This window comes from Hylobates moloch, unplaced genomic scaffold (assembly GCF_009828535.3).
Source record: "Hylobates moloch isolate HMO894 unplaced genomic scaffold, HMol_V3 SCAFFOLD_4, whole genome shotgun sequence".
In the NCBI taxonomy this organism is placed as follows: domain Eukaryota; kingdom Metazoa; phylum Chordata; class Mammalia; order Primates; family Hylobatidae; genus Hylobates; species Hylobates moloch.
This window is the reverse complement of record NW_026652279.1, coordinates 123097138-123110180: the sequence shown is the minus strand read 5'-3', so window position 1 is coordinate 123110180 and position 13043 is coordinate 123097138. Positions and strand designations below refer to the sequence as shown.

The 13043-nt window shown below is 35.4% G+C and overlaps 1 long non-coding RNA gene across 1 annotated transcript in view; it reads left to right on the top strand.

Annotated features, from left to right (window-relative positions):
- LOC131383402 (uncharacterized) overlaps window positions 1-9766 on the top strand; it is a 36338-nt gene extending 26572 nt beyond the window's left edge. Inside the window, exons 3-5 of the long non-coding RNA XR_009213393.1 lie at window positions 6741-6875; window positions 9019-9078; window positions 9286-9766. This is a non-coding gene — a long non-coding RNA (uncharacterized LOC131383402). The remainder of the gene's footprint in view (window positions 1-6740; window positions 6876-9018; window positions 9079-9285) is intronic.
- Window positions 9767-13043: the final 3277 nt, after the last annotated feature.

Sequence of the window (13043 nt, the reverse complement as noted above, 5' to 3'; positions counted from 1 at the left end):
ATATTGGACTAAATTTAATAACTTTGAAATTACTGAATTTTCTAGGTCTACCATGGAGGGGGAAATCTTAGGTTGCAGAAAATAAGTTTCTTAGGTCAAATCTATTATGTGCAAACTGCTTAGTGAATCCTACAAATTACTAGAAGATGTTCCATTATCTAGGCCAAGGAGGCACCAGCAACTTTGAAGCCTTTTGTGGTGCCTCACCTTTGTAGGTCAGAGACGATGTGTGGGATCCTGGGGTGGAATTCTATTCCATCATCTCAGTAGAAATGACATGATTATTCTGGAGGAGTAGAAGCCGATTTGTTTTAACTGTCTGAGATTACCTGAGAACAAGAATCACAGTAAGCCATAGGGTTAAAATAGTTGCAAAGTACTATTTAATGAGCGATCTCCGGTGATGGCTAACTAATCACAGGGTATCTAAAAATAAATATATACCAGGTTAAGGTGTTGCTTGACATACATCAAAGGAAAAATTTAAGAAGCATAATTCATGGTAGTGGGAATTTATGTCTTTAACACAGTTTTTAGCACTAAACTAGTTTCCAGACCTGGTGCCTAGATTGAAGAGGAGACTGTGTCTTTTCAAGGAAAGACCCTGCTTCATAGTCACATGTGTATTCCATAAATATTCCCTTGATTATCCTCCATTTTCTGGGTAACTAGATTTGGAAAACATTAATAGTTGTATTTGTATTAGACATTAACTCTGAGCATGCATTGACCATGAGAGACTCAAAATGCCACTGAGGTCTAGGAGTGACAATGGAGACAAAGAAATCAGAGATAAAATAGAGAGCTCAAGTCCATCTAACACTACTTCTAGTTGAATTATGAACCCATTGATAGCTGCTAGACTCACATGAGGGTTCCTACGGTAGTAAAGGCTTAATAAAAACCCCTGTAACTTCCCACCCTCATTTTAAATTAAAGGCATTTGTTTAACTCCTTTTGGAGGAAACATCAAAGATTAATGCCACTGAAAATTCTGAGAGATGAAGAAGTGATGACTCCCACCTTAGCCCCATTGCCCAAAGAAAGTAATTTGTGGGGCAGAGAACGATAATAAATTATTAGAACTATAATTAGATGGTGATGCCAATCAGCTACAATTCAAGACCTGTTAACTCTTTTAAAGTAAATCTACAAACACTTAGAGAATATAGCTACTAACTCACTAATAAATGAAATCTGAAGCAGGCTGCATTTGTAGAATGAGCAGTAACATTTATTACATTACCTCTCTTTGTCACATCATAGTTCAGAGGAATTTTATTAATCTTGTTAGTTGTCTTAGACTGGAATTTTCCAAAAGCAGCCAAAAATTTGAGTGTAGTGTTTATTTGGACGTTATTCCAGGAAAGCAAAAAAAAAATGGGGCAGGTCATCAACAATATCTTATCCAATATCAAAAAATAATCACACTGGGCCTTTAGTTTATAATATTGTAATAATTGGACCTATCTTAGTCTTATATAGCAAAATGCCTTAGAACTAAGTAACTTATAAATAACAGAAATATATTGCTTATAATTCTAGAGGATGAGGAATTCAGATTTGGTGCCTGAAATAGGGCCTCTTCCTCATAAATGGCATTTCTAATTGTGTCTTCACTTGGTGAAAGAGGAAAAAGAATCTCCCTTGAACCTTTTTATTATAAGGGTGCTAATCCCATTTATGAGGGCTCTGCCCTCATGACTTAATGACCTCCTAAAAGACCGCACCTCTTAATATTATCACACTGGGGATTCGGTTTCCACATATGAATTTTGGGAGAACACAAACATTCAGACCATAGAAGGACTTTATGAGCAGAAAAATTATAACAATCACACTTGAATATTTATGAGTATTATGCTTATAGAGATTGGAAAATAAGTGCTTATCATAGAAGTATTTGAAGCTAGAGTAGTCTGTTGCATTTCAGGAAGTCCTTTATAAAAATGAGAGATAAATTGCTATGCTTTGCATTGCCCATCGTGAATAAAGAGGCACACTACTTGGTTGCAGTGTTTGCTCTATGGAATTCCTTTTAAGCCTCAGTAGGAAAAGAATAGTAGAGATCCCTAAAGGTTTGACATAAGGCCATACTCTTTTCTGCCATTTAAAAAACAGCTCCTGACTAGGTACTCAGCAATGGTAAAAACTGAATTCCTGACCATAGGACATCAAATGAATCTCTGACTGCGATGCCTAGTCATGAACCTGAAGTGTTTGATACATGAAACCATAAAATGAGATTTGTATAACAATATTCCAATAAAAAATGTATGTGATGTATCCACCAAATAAACCTAGCAGATATGGAAGGCACGAGTAAATTGCAGGCCTATGGCATCGGCTCTTATAGCTTTACTGTCTCTTCTTCAACTGAACTTCGTGGAGAATACCCTATGACTAATGGAAAAGGAAATGCAAGGATTTGGTTGATAGAGATCCATAGCATGGCAGCATCACTTTGAAGAGGACAATTGTTGTAATACAATTATAGCCAGGGATGACTCTGAAAGATGGCAGGAAACAGGAATTTTGACAGCAGGCAGAATTGTAGGCTTTAAATGTAATTTTTCATTGTGTTACTGATGATCTGAGATACAGATTTACACTCACTCATGAGCAGTGGTCAATGGGTTGGTCAGGTTGTCAGATTCTTAGGAAGAAAAAAATTAGAATATTAATGACAAGAAATTTTAGGTGTATAATATATGATTGCACTCATTGGGCTAGGCCAAGATAGTTATGCACTGTTTAGATGCCTACTAAAAAGCATCAACAGTCTAAAAGACTAACTGTTCAGGTAGAAGAGATGATATTGGATGTTTGTTATGTTTGTCAGTTAGTGTTATTCACAGTGCTCTCAGTTTTCGTGCAATGGACCCATGTAAAACGTTGCTATTTTCGTTATAGTGATGCATAGACATAGAAAATGGTCTTACCATCACAACAGTTTATTAGACAACAATAGAAACCACATAGAAGCTTTAATACAGTAGCATCACCTGTAGAAATTTGCAACTATCTGATGCTAGGTTGATAACACTGAAGTTTCCCCTTTATGGAGACAGCTTTGCTTTGTCCTCACTGGGACATATATTCTAAGTTAGTATTTGCCTTCTCTGGCCAAAGCCTGCCTGTCAACACGTCTGTTTGTGGCCTTATGGACAGATAGATATTCCACACAATATCACTTCTAACCAGTGGAAATTTTATTACAACTTAAATGTAGCAAAAATTTTATTCCTTAGTTATTCACAGGCATTTCTGCATTTTATATCACATGGAAGCAGCTGATTTGATGAAATGATTATGTAACTCCTACAGGCTCAATTATGTTGATGACTGGGAGACAAATGAAGTTTGGGTTGCTGTCCTGCAGAATGTGCTATGTGCCTTTAGCGCTAATTATATGGTGTATTCTTTTCCACATCCAGATGCATCAGCTGGGAACCAACAGAATATGTGGGAGTGGTCATTCTCACTATTGTACTTCATAACCAATTAAAAAACTATTTAGAAATGTCAACTAAAGCTAAACATGTCTTTAATTCCATTCCTACTTATTTACCCAACAAAAGTGCACAATAAGGTAACAAGCAAATATTCATTAGAATATTTTTGGCATCATTCTATATAATACACAAGTGGACCTCAAGGAGAGATATCTGATGTTTATTCTGAACAAAAAGGTATGCCCATGTCAAACTCAGAACATTTTCAAAGAAAACATTCATCTCAATAGTTTAAACTTTAAATCTCACTGTTAGACTATAATATCTGCAGAGGACATACTTTTTGCAAACTCTGCAATAACTTTTACAGTGGAAAATTATGTTTTTGTTGCACTTATAGTTCACTTCATTAATTTAAGCACAAACATTGTTTACATTAAATACAAACAATAAACCAATTTTTTCACTCACTATTTGGCATTTACATCTTGTATATTACTACAACCTCAAAAATTAGAAGTGACTCAGATTCTTATTCAACTTTTGAAATGTGCAGAAATAGGTTATTAATGGTTAAAAGGATGAACCATGAAATCTAGATTAGGTAGAAGATAAATTAAAAAAAAAAAAAGAGACTCGTGGATAAAAAAATACATTTATATTTTGAACAAGTTTTGCAGATGATCATGGTAATAAACCTTGATTTATCAGTTTTTCATGCCTTTTCTTCTTGTCTGAAATGTGCTTCTTTCTGAAGTCCTTAACTAATTCATCTCAACATATTGTGCTGAACTAAGTTATAATCTCCTGCAGGAAATTGTCCATTGCCACTTGTATGTGAATTTTGTCCATTTTATGTGTCATTAGTCTTCTTATGCTAAACCCTATTATGAGTACATTCTAAAGTCTGCTTCCCTTTATACTATGAGGCAGCTGTGGGAAGGGACTGTGTCTAAGTCTGAATTTCCAGAGTAAGGAACTTTATATGGTGCTTGGTGGACATTGGGTGTGGTGGCTCATGCCTATAATCGCAGCACTTTGGGAGGCCCTGGCAGGCAGATAACTTGAGGTCAGGAGTTCAAGACCAGCCTAGCCAACATGGTGAAACCCTGTCTTTACTAAAAATAAAAAAATTAGCTGGGTGTGGTGGCAGGTGCCTGTAATCTCAGCTACTCGGGGGGCTGAGGCAGGAGAATCACTTGAAACCAGGAGGCAAAGATTGCAGTGAGCCGAGATTGCACCACTACACTCCAGCCATGGGTGACAGAGGAAGAATCCATCTCAAATAAAATAAAATAAAATAAAAATAAAAATAAAAATAAAACTTCTTATAATATAATAAATAAGTAGAGATATGAATTACACAGAATGGAAATAAGTTTATCAGTTCAGTGTCAGCTTGTTGGAAACATATCTATTTATAAGTGTCTTACCAAGGGATACAAAAATTCTGAAAATAAAGAGATTCAAATAATTGCTAGGATTTTGTTAATTTTATCTTTTTAGATATGCTTATGGAATTTTCTGAAATACTAGGGTAGGGCACAAACTCACTCTCTCTCTCTATGTATATATATTATATATTTATATAATATATTATATATATGTGTACCAGAATGTGTGTATATTATATATAATATATTATATATATGTGTACCAGAATGTGTGTATTTTTTATGTGTGTAAGCTGATGAAAAAATTAAAATTGATTTTATCTTAAGTTAAATAAGTTTGTTTTTATAAAGTTTCCCCTAATTTTCAGGCATTTTTTGGTTTAAAGTTATTCATGATGGATAGTTTTAGTTATGATAAAATTTACTCTCTTTAGCCATTAGGCATAAGTAAGAAACTTGTAGTATCTAAATGCTTCATTACTTTTTTGAACATTTAGTTCTATGTGTTGTAGATCTTTTATGAAACATGGCAATGAGTAAAACAAGTGTTTACATCGTCAAGAATCCTTCTTTCTATCAAAAATTCTCTTCCATCTCTATTGAAAACTGTAATCAAAAGTGTTTGAATTCAGTTCTAAATAATTTTAAGTAGCTTTCAGATGGTTATAACTAAATGTAAACAACTTTACTTCTCTAGAGTTTCTACCTGAGTGATCTTATTTAAATTATAAATATGGTGATAATTTTCAAAAATTCAGTTGTCATTAATAATGAGTTGGCAAAACTTCAGAAATATGCTTCTGTTAAAAATGTGAACAAAATATAACTCTGTTACTCATTTAGTAAACAATGCCCTGTTGAAATCCAAAAAATATTTTTTAAGTTTTAAAAAGGGCTCAATAATTAGAAGTAATTTATTGTTATTATACTACTACATAACAACATAAAAATTCTATCAGCTTGCAGAAAAAATGTTTCTTGCTCTTGCATTTAAAAACACCTGGAGTCAGGAGATCCTGCTCATCTTGGCTGGATTAATTGGTTATTGATTAGTCTATACTGGGTTTGGGTAGGGCCAATATGGCAACTCCCCTCAACTTGTATTTTATTGTCCAGTAGGTTCTTATGGTGTCTTAATTACTGTTCTCTAGAGAAAGGGCATCAGTAGGATGTGTACATGTATATATGCAGAGAAAACAATTTATTCTAAGGAATTGGCTCGCATGATTATGGAGGATGCCAAGTTCAAAACCTGCAGGTTAGGCTTGTAGTCTGAAGAGCGAGTGGAGGTCCTGCTGCAGCTTCTCATGGCCCAGCAAGTTGACACATAATGTTCACACATAAGAATAGGGGAGGCATAGGAACGCAAGAGAAAATACGCAAAACTTCTTCAGGCATAGTCTCCGAACTGGTATATCATTTCTGCTACAATCTCTGTGATAAAGTAAGTCACAAAATCAGCCCAAGTTGAAGGAATGAAGGACACTAATTCTTCAATATGGTGAATGGCAAAGTCATATCGCAAAGTACGTGGACACAGAAAGAGGGAAACAATTGAGGCTGTTAATGCAATCAGTCTAAAACAATTTTTAAAATATTCTTCATCTTGGGTATAATTTTATCTTAACAGACAATTTTTTATTGCCTAATTTTATCACACACTTAGATAAATAATTCTTAGATGAATAACAGCTGTTTTCTTTCTTTCTTTTTTTTTTTTTTTTTTTGAGACAGAGTCGCTGTCGCCCAGGTTGGAGTGCAGTGGCGCGATCTCGGCTCACTGCAAGCTCCGCCTCCCGGGTTCACGCCATTCTCCTGCCTCAGTCTCCCGAGTGGCTGGGACTACAGGCGTCCACCACCAAGGCCGGCTAATTTTTTGTATTTTTTTTAGTAGAGACGGGGTTTCACCGTGTTAGCCAGGATGTTCTCGATCTCCTGACCTCGTGATCCGCCCACCTCGGCCTCCCAAAGTGCTGAGATTACTGGCGTGAGCCACCACGCCTGGCCAACACCTGTTTTCTTACAGGTAAATTCACATAAGATTTGCTAGATTTGAACTTAAAAGATATCTGTTTTTACTTTAAAATGATTAACCACCGTATTACATAACATGCCAAATTTGCAAAAGTTAGAATTTTTAATTGCTATAGCAAAGAAGCCAGATGTTTAGTTACTAGCAATAATTTTGTGAGCCTTAGAGTATTTAGTGCTAAGCTGACTGAGCATTTGTACACTTTATGCCTTTATTTAAAGCCAGGTCCCCAATGATTATTGATTGTTTGACTCAAACGAGCATTTAAATTTCAAGTTTTTGCCTTGAAATGATGTTGTTTATTTTATAGAAGGAAAGGGTTATAAATTTCCATACAAATAATGCCAAAGTAAATTTACAAAATTGAATTATTTAAAAAACTCATATAAATGTTGACAGCAATTATTTTAGGTTAAGAGAAATTGTAGTAATCATTTAGCTTATGGCCTAGCAGAACAATTTTTTTTTTGGCAGGGGGTGGGGGAAGTCTCACATTGTTGCCCAGGCTGGAGTGCAGTGGCATGATCTGCGCTCACTACAACCTCCACCTCGCAGGCTCAAATGATTCTCTTGCCTCAGCCTCCCGAGTAGCTGGGATTACAAGCACCTGCCACCATGCCCAGCTAATTGTTGTATTTTTAGTAGAGATGGGGTTTCACCATGTTGATCAGGCTGGTCTCGAACTCCTGACCTCAAGCAAACTACCCGTCCTGGCCTTCCAAAGTGCTGGGATTACAGACGTAAGCCAATGCACCCAGCCCTAGCACAACAATATTTGAAAAATTATGTAAAAGCAAGAAAATATAAAATAAATACATAAAACATATGAGGAGATTTTCTGATGATGTCTGAAAATGAAAACTATGTAGCTAGAAGAAAAGTTAATGATTGTTATAAAGCATGTATTTAACAATTTAAAATATCTGTTGGAAGTGTTCATGTGATTTTATTATATTTTAAGATTTCATTAGTCATGATGAGTTACGTTCTCTCAGGATTATTTCCATCCATATGAACACACACACTCACACTCTCATATAGTGAAATGTCTTCAGTTTTATAATCTTTTAAACTTCAAAACAAAAATTGAGATTCTATCAACAGATGGTAACATGAAACAGATTGGACTTTCTTCTTCCAATAACTGTTGAAATTCATACAAAGACAAAAAAAAGATATCAAACGGCCAAATAAACAAGAGCATAACTGCATGCTGTGAAATTAAAAAAAAATCACAGCTAAGAAAGAAAAATAATATTCTGGCATAGACTATCCCCAGCTCTGAACAGAAGATGGAGTACTGAGTGAGAAAGGAAGGTAAATAAACACTCACGACTGTCAGAAATTCCTTGCTACTTGGAGCAAAGTAGAATAGGGGTGGGGGGTGATATAAGAACAAATTATGCCTTTCTCTCCGCTATGATTCTTTTCTGAGTTCTGGTGGGGTCTGTTAGTGGAAATATCAGCTGAAAAGAGTAATACCAAATAAGCAGCATCTACAAAGACAAGGGTTGCCCATAACAGAAGCATAAGAATTAGGCTGCAGATATTCATTCATTTATTCATTCAACATAGCATTACTGAGTGCTTTCTAAATAGTAGCAACTATTCCAGACATTAACACTCCTCATAAAAATGTTCCAGCACAAGCCTCTAATCTTACATAGTTTAAACTCTAATGTGTGAGAGATATATAGCATAAGAATATAGAACATAAAATTATTTCATGTCATGATAAATGATTGAACTATATCATTAAGAATAATGTGATGGCGAGTAACTGGGGCGAGAAAATGGGCACCATTAGACAGGGTAGCCAGGTTTCTCTATGGAAAAGATATTTGAATTATAGCTTGAATGATGAGGAGGAACCAGGTGGGCAAAAATCAGGAGGGAGAGTTATCCAAGCAGAAGCCAGAAGACGAACAAAGGACCTGGGCAGAAAACAGGTTGATCATGTTTCCTGTCAAGATTGGTCTGTGCAAGGGTAAAACCGAGAGAAAACAAGCTTAGAGATAGGTAACAATCCAGCTGATGCATGCCACAGAAGAGTTAGAGTTTTATCTGAAGTGGAATTGGAAGACATAGGAATATTAAAAATTGGAGGGTGATATGATGTGTTTTGCATTTTTAAAAGGTCATTTTGAAAGCTGTGTGGAAAATGGGTTTCAGAATAAAGACGAATGAAAGCACAAAGGTCAGTTCAAAGACTATGTCAGAAGTTCACATGAGTGAAGATGAGAGGTTGTAAAATTGGTAACACTAACTATGGAGGAAGGTGCAGACTGGGGAAATTTTTTAGTGTTTGTGAATAGAGTGGACAGAAGGTGGATAAAAATAGGATAGAATCTGAAATCGAGGTTATATCTCCAACTATATAAAATGCATTTCTGACTCTATGCAGAGGACCCGAAACAGGATATTGAATTTCAAGACAAAATGAAGCTAAGGTGCCACAACAAAAGCTTCAGAAGTTCCCATTTGAGCTCTCCCTCATCTTCAATTCCCCTGCAGAGGATGCTACAGAAGCAATAGAAGCAACAGAGGTGTTGAATCCTTCTTCTACCAGCTATTGAAAAGACAGAGAGAGAATGCAGCCAAAGACCACCAAAGAACATGCTCTTCCATGAGACCAGATTCAAGCACATGGCACAGGAAAAAAAGGACATGATGGAAACTTCTCACTGGGCCTGGTGAGACTGGCAGAGGCAGGGGCTCAACAACCTGTTCTTCAAGCTGTCTCAGTAATAGGCTTCCTGCTTCCTACTTCCTGTCTTTTTGGAGATCTCTTTGATCCTGATTATTCCTCAGCCTCATCTTCTGGCCTTTTGTAAAATGTGTGAGCCCTTTAATATGCTTTAAATAAATTGACTTGTACTTGTCAACCATGTTAGTTTTGTTGCTGCCATTGTTCACAGACAAATATCCAACTGATATATTAACAAGCAAGAATAGCTGGCACTCTGAAATAGAAAAATCCAGTGATGATAACGGAAAAACAGGAAATAATAAATAAAGAATACTAAGAGGTTATGATCACCTGAAAACTTGAGATGATAATTAAGAAACAAAAGGCGTACCAGATCCAAAACATTAATTAAACAATGCCAATTAAAATATTTGGGATTGACATACTAACAAATGAATTAATCAATGAGTTAATCAATAGGCAGATCAATGAAACAGACTAGGAGTACAGAAATACAATAAAATACATTTGGGAATTTGATGGCATCACATTTCACATTAGATTAAAAAAATAGATTATTCTGTAAACAGGGTATAAAATTATTTCTCTGAGAATTAAATCAGGTAAATAAATACATGACTCTATAGACAGATATAAATCTGAGGTGAATTAAAATTTAAAATATAACAAAAATATAAAACTCTAATGTTATTACTTTTTTATTTATAGCACAAATCTGTTCTACAGAGTGACAATGTAAACATAGTTAAATGACAAACCACAGAAACTTAGTAGATGTTTATAAAACAAACAAGTAAAATGTTTAAATAACAATTGCAATATATAAAAATTTATTCATAAATAATAAAAATAAGCTAAATTTATAAACAGACATTTCTAAGTAGAAGACACAAGAATATGCAAAGGTGTTTGGCCGTGCTACTATTTATGGAAACACAACAGTAGGTTACTGTCTTGTGGTGCCAAGTGTGACAATAGCAATTGATGGTAATGCTGTAGTTTAACTTTATGTCTTACACACTGCTGGTATGAGTATAAACAATTATAACTATACTGAAGAACAATTTTATGGTGTCCAGAAAATTGAAGATAAACCTACCCTGTGGCATAGGATATATAGGAATATATACCCAGGGGGAACATCTTGTTCAAAAGTGCATAAAATGTTTATTGCCACTTACAAAGAGGGTTTATGGCAGTGTTGTTTAAAATAGTGCAAAATTGATAATATAAAAGTCCATCCAGGAGGGTATAGATAAATAACACCACCATCAGTGGAATAATAATAATAATAGCATTTAGTCCCATTAAACAATTGCATTTCTAAAAAATTGCATTGTTTACTTGTGTTAAGTTATTTAATTGTTATAAATCCCTGAAAAGAAAGCAGGTATTATTAATCCCATTCTGAAGATAAGAAAACTGATACAGAATTTAATTATGCAAATTTTTTAAGAGCACAAAACTAGTAAAAAACAGAGCCACTATTCAAGTTATTCTCAATATGCTCTAGAAGCCACTCTCTTAACTATCATTGTAATATAATATAGTATTTATGTAATATTTACCGTTTGTATATATATGTATATATATATACACACAAATGGAGATAGATAGGTATATAGATAGAAATATAGATAGATAAGTAGATAGATATACACACACAAATGGAGATAGATAGATAGATGATAGATAGATAGATGATAGATAGATAGATAGATCGATCGATCGATTCATCCCATGGAATAATATTCAGTCATTTAAAAAAATGAACTGGAGTTTTATGAATCAACATGAGTAGTTCTTAAAAACTTAATATTAGCAACAAATCACATTGTAGAACAATCTGTGTAGCCATTCCTCACACAGCTGCTGTGTTGAGGAATCTCAAAGAGTGACATTGGCTTTGTGCCCTAGGAGCTGCAGTCCAGCTATAACACTATAGTCAGAAACCAGCTAGTGCTGGTTTCTTAGCCCTGTCACAGTTAACCTGTGGATCCATACTTGGATTACTTTAATGACTGATAGTTCCCCACTTCTGCCCTATAATCTTTTCCAACACAGAGTTAATGAGATCCCCTTAAATACTGTCAGATAATCTCACTTGTCCGTGTAATACCTTCCCATGTATTTTTTTTAATCTCATTTGGGGTAAGGTCCCCAAGTTGTGTATGTACAACTTACTGTGACCTGAAACCTGCTAGGAAATATGGTTTTGAATTACCTCACTGACCCTTATCTCCTGTGGCCCTCCCTGCTGCTCATCCCACGATTGACACACAGGCCTCATTTCCTTTTTTAACCAGAAAGTCACACTTCTTCCTCAGGGTTATCTTACTTCCTGTTTCTTCTGGCTGCAACACTCTTTGCCCCAGATATCTACAAGGACCATTCTCTCAGCTCATCAAAAGATTGCTGTGAATGTCTTCTTTTGACTAAAACCTTCCCTGGTAACACTATTTAATTTGCCTAGAAACACGATTTAACTAAAGCCTTCCCTGGAAACACTACTCCCTCACAGGCGGTTTCCTCTGCTGTACTTATCAGCATGTAATATGCTGCATATGTTAATCGTTTTTAATGGACTATTGCTCACTTCAGTGTAAGGTGCATGAAAGTAGAGAGATTTGTCTGTGTTGCTCTCTGCTGTTTTCTCAGCATCAGGTTCTTATGCATAACAAAATGTATATGGAATGAATGAATGCCATAGGGCTTATGTCAATTTAATAGCAAATATAAAATAACATTTTACTATTTCTTTGGATATACATATTTATGGGATATATACAACATGTGCTGTAATGATATCTATCAAGTTCATGCTCACGTATTTTTTTTCAAAAATTTTATTTACTTACTTATGTTTTTCTGATGGGTGAGTAAAAGAGTCTGAGATAATGTAGCAAATCCTGTCAGTTTTGTTGACAAGTTTACCCTAATACATTTACAGAATGGTATCTTGAACTCTTGAATAATCTGTGGGCCACAGTAATTGTGGTTTAAAAATTTCATAACTGTATTGGAAGAATATAAAGAAACATTTCAGAAAACTTAGAGAAGAAAGCATATGAGAATAGGTTTATTATGTAAGACTAGAGAATCCACCAGATGACAATATCCCCCGGGACACTGGGCTTTCCCTTCACTAAACTAATGAAGAGTCCACTAATAAAATTGTTACAGTAGGTAGCTAGTCAGGTATGAGCAGGCCAGGAGAGGGCTGTCCCCAACACACACTAGGAGTGACAGGTGATCATCAGTTGATGGTCAGGCGGTTGTTAACTATCTCTCTAAGTAATAATTGGTCACAGCCAGCATCAGGAAAGGGCAGTCTTCTAATAGATAGAAAACACCTGACACTGGTGATCAGCAGCTTCCCAATAAGGAGTGGGCAGTGGAGAGTAGTAATGCCAAGACCCCGGAAGTATGCCAACGTATAAAACCCCAGATCG